Source organism: Hippocampus comes, unplaced genomic scaffold, assembly GCF_001891065.2.
Source record: "Hippocampus comes isolate QL1 unplaced genomic scaffold, H_comes_QL1_v1.1 scaffold246, whole genome shotgun sequence".
Taxonomy (NCBI): domain Eukaryota; kingdom Metazoa; phylum Chordata; class Actinopteri; order Syngnathiformes; family Syngnathidae; genus Hippocampus; species Hippocampus comes.
Genome location: NW_017806220.1, coordinates 1,521,136 through 1,525,597, shown reverse-complemented (window position 1 = coordinate 1,525,597; position 4,462 = coordinate 1,521,136). Strand labels below are relative to the sequence as shown.

Here is a 4,462-nt window from a genome sequence, read left to right as displayed (position 1 = left end):
CAAACAAACAAACAAACAAACAAACAAATAAATAAATAAAAGTTGCTTTTTTTTTTTTTTGGGAGTGAAATTTAGTCCGTTTCTTTTCAATGAACGGAAATAACCTAATGCCATTATAAATATCTCATTGACAGTAATACACAAGAACAAAACAGTTGATCAACTCGAAAGTAATTTCTTTAAAAACAAAAGGATGAACAGGCATCAGTGTCAAAAGCGTTGACTCTTTGTATTTAGTGTAACTACGTCATTTGTCCAGCTGGTACTTGAACGGATGGAAAAAAAATGAGGGCGAATAACCCCAAAAGAGGCCACTCAGAAAATGGCGATCCATCCTCATTAGGTGCAAGCCGAACGATTCGGAGGCGACGGCGCGTCCCGTGTGATGACGTCCCCACCTCAGCCACCAGGTCGGGGGTCCAAGCACGGCCGCACGCGGGGCAAATAACCGGCACTTCTCATGTCGCTTTGCATTTAAATTGAATTCTCGGTGCGCTCAGCGCCGCACAGACAATGCTGGGAAACAGAAGGAAAGATTCAAATTCATATATCAACTCCTCCTCGCCATTGCCAAGCTCACACAAGCGACAAATCTGTCTGGGAAATTTGCAGACGGCCACCTCCACCCAATTTTGGGCAACCTCATGAATGCTGTTATTACTCGGTGCGATGCTGGGTTCGTTTTAATTGCTTTTGCAGTATTACACAGTCTTCTTTTCACTTTTGAGGGGACGTCCATGCAGAGCGCAATGTGACTGGCTGCTTGTAGTGTGGACTAAATGATTCGCCTCTTTTAATTAATTTAAGTGATTAGACGAACTGTTTTTCCCTCCTCAGTGAGCAGAGACCGGAGGGGTGAGCAGTTACGCACGGAGTAGGAGGAGGGAGGGAGGGAGCATGATGAAAGCAACACTGCAAACATGAAAGCCTTTTCCTCTGAATATGCATTGTTCTAAAAAAATATAAATAAATAAATAAATAATGGCGCCAGCGGGTACCAGTTAGCCCCAAGGACAACATACAACCTCAGTACGTCACGGGTCTATTCTAAAAATAGTTCTCCAGTGATGGGCCACTGTGACTTCCTAAGAAGAATGATAACAGAAGAATAATTTTAACATTTATTTACTTATTTAGCTCAACCTAAAAAAAAATATAAATAAATAAATAAATAATGGCGCCAGCGGGTACCAGTTAGCCCCAAGGACAACATACAACCTCAGTACGTCACGGGTCTATTCTAAAAATAGTTCTCCAGTGATGGGCCACTGTGACTTCCTAAGAAGAATGATAACAGAAGAATAATTTTAACATTTATTTACTTATTTAGCTCAACCTAAAATGGTCCACGACACTTTGTCTGTACCAACTATTCTATTTCGTTAAAAAATAAAACAAACTGTGTTCAATGGGGGGGGGGGAATGCTGCTTTTATTTACCCAAATATTTCAAAAAGATCATTTCAGAGCTTTAATTCTAACACCGCCATACCGCAATATATTTGATCACTGTTATCAGACCGTCAGAATCTAATATTGAACATCACCGTTCAAGTGCTGATACAGACGGGTAAGGTTCAAAATCAAAATATGGTCCCTTGTGTTGGAAAGATCAATTTCTGAACGTTTAATTGGTTCAAATTGGCAGAGAGGGAAAGAAACACTGGCGGTCGTGACCATCGCGTTCTCACAAAATGAATGCGTTAACTTTCTTGAATATCACCCAATCAACTGCTCGCTGGCAATTCCGCGGCACAACATGGACTTCAACTTGAAGGATTTGTTGAGTGACTTTCCCGCTGTCATTTGTAAGCGGTCTGCCGTCGGCACAGATTTAAACAATATGTAACGTGACCCGAGTGATTTTCTGCACGGTCGGCCATGACAAACAGGCCCAGCGTAGAGTGAGCAATGGCGCCCGTTTAACAACGGCTGTGTGGGCCAGTTCACGGGGGAACAGTGTGAGAGCAGGGGTGGGATGTATCTATACGGGGAAAAGCGGCCGGGGGCGCCGTGTCCTTGGGCAGCGGAGGCATTTTATCACACAAAGAAACCAGAGGGATTCTATTTTCTATACTTGACCTCTGGAGGATGCGACTGTAAAACCAAGTCAGGACCACGTAGAGGTGCCTTTGTGATACGATCAATGTTTTGTTTTTTTTTTCTTTGCAACTTGCACTCATGCGCAATGACATCATGCATGACGACATCGGGCATCATTTCAGCTCGGAGAAAACCCCACAAGGCAAAATATTGACTGGAGGCCTTGGCATCTTCATTTATACAGATCAGCAAGCTGGGACCAAAAGATGGACAGTCTTTCATTTAATGCAGCCCTTCGACATTACAGTGGTACCTCTAGTTACGAACGTCTCTTCATACGAAATTTTCAAGTTACGAAATGCCTCAACAGGAAAATATTACAGGAAAGTATTTGTGACATTGTTTATTTGTTGGAACGAATTAGAGCATTTACATGGAAAACGCGTCTCGACTTACAAACTTTTCTTGTTAAGAAATTTCTTCCAGAACCAATTAATTTTGGAAGTAGAGGTACCACTGTACTGATTTGTAACGCCGGCATTTTCTCTGTAGTGAATGTTAAGCAGCATTTTGGGGAGAATTTTTAAGGTTTAACCAGACGTCAATTCTACGCAAATTTTGGCGATTCACGGGCCGGGCTGGTCCCAATCTCCTGCAAATAGCAGCGGTTAACTTGGACAGATGAACTCGGAATTTGAAAAATGTAAACGCTCAGTTGAGGAACCTGCAACATCTGGGATTCATTTGTATAATGTCAGATATCAGAGCTCCGGAAAGGATTCATTCTGATCCCCGAAGGGTGTATTGATTCCCTATTCGTTCTAAGGCAGCCTGCTCAGTAATTGTCGGCTAACCATCCGTGGAAAGGACATCGTCTCTCGTGTTGCGGTGCAGTCTGATTTTCACTTTGGTCGGACGAGGTGGAAGGGTGCCTCAGAGGGATTTTCGAAGAAGCGACACAAAATGAGAAGGCGATCCTATCACGGTGCAAGTAAGCACCACACACGATCATATCATTCAGGACAACATCGTTTGGGGCTTTCGTCACTTCAACTTGGAGGGTGACATCTTTCTGACAAGCCCATCATTTTCTAATTATTCCTCTCACCTGATGATTAATGAAACACCTGTCTCTCTCGACCGTCTTCGTCCTTGGCATGACAGAACCTGAGACCAGATCATCGAATGAGTCCCAAAAGCCGGGACGGACTCAACCTTAAGCAAGGCGATCCTATCACGGTGCAAGTAAGCACCACACAAGATCATATCATTCAGGACAACATCAATCGGGGCTTTCATCACTTCAACTCGGAGGGTGACATCTTTCTGACAAGCTCCATCATTTTCTAATTATTCCTCTCACATGTGATGATTAATGAAACACCTGTCTCTTTCGACCGTCTTCGTCCTTGGCGTGACAGAACCTGAGACCAGATCATCGAGTGAGTCCCAAAAGCCGGGATGGACTCAACCTTAAGCAGCACGGTGCACGTTGGGGTATCAAATATTCAGTGTTTACTGTACAGTCGGTACAGGGCAAGCGGAACATGACCTGACCCGTCAGGAAACCAAAGAGGGCCAAACAAAGAAGGGGGGGCCCCCCTTATGTCAGAGGTAGGTCATCTCCTAACTTATACAGTACAGAATTCAGACGCAGGGTTGCGATGACAGACGATGCGTCGGATCGGGTCACGGGCGGCTGCGCCCGACGGCCAGACACGTGTGCCTCGCAACCGTTTCCGGAAGCTGCTGAAGAGCGACGATGAAAACGTTTTTATCACCTATATGGACAAGATAATGAATGGGGATTGAAATGTCACTTAAAAGCGCCCGTGCGGATACGACGGAGGAGATAAAAGATGCGGAATGGCACTTCTGACGTGAGATAACTGCTGACGCTGCAGTTCGTAGAGAGAAGCCTTTGCGTCTGTGATTCGCTTCCTGTCAAAAAATCCGACCTGGCGACTCGATTGGGGTGTAATCGTTGGGGATTAGCTCTTAAAGCCATTCATTTTCACTCAATTTATTTGTTGACATTAGTCACTTTAATCATATATCATCCCCCGAAACAAACCCTGCAGCATGTTGCGTCACAGTTCCGACACAAGCGTCGGATTAATAAGCACTAATAAATGGCCCATGGTAGCTATGGAAACTAATGACTAACTCCATTGGGCAAACTGATGGATTTCTTCAATCTTGACACCTCCGGCTAATCTGCTTTTATTGGTTTAGATTCGAAAGCCTCCGCTGTCTTCACTCTGCCACAGTCAACAGGGGCACAGCAAAGCGGGCCGCGATGTATATTTGCTACCCGGGGACGTTTGGTCTTGAAGAATATAAAAGCAATTTGGAGTGGCTGCCTGGATGGAAGCGCCCTCAAGTTCATTAGCATCATGCAGCAGCACATTTCTGGGGGG

At 44.6% G+C, this 4,462-nt stretch overlaps 1 protein-coding gene across 3 annotated transcripts in view; it reads right to left on the bottom strand.

Annotated features, from left to right (window-relative positions):
• kcnip4a (potassium voltage-gated channel interacting protein 4a) overlaps window positions 1–4,462 on the bottom strand; it is a 73,023-nt gene that overhangs the window by 54,259 nt on the left and 14,302 nt on the right. The gene's annotated exons all lie outside the window — the stretch shown is intronic.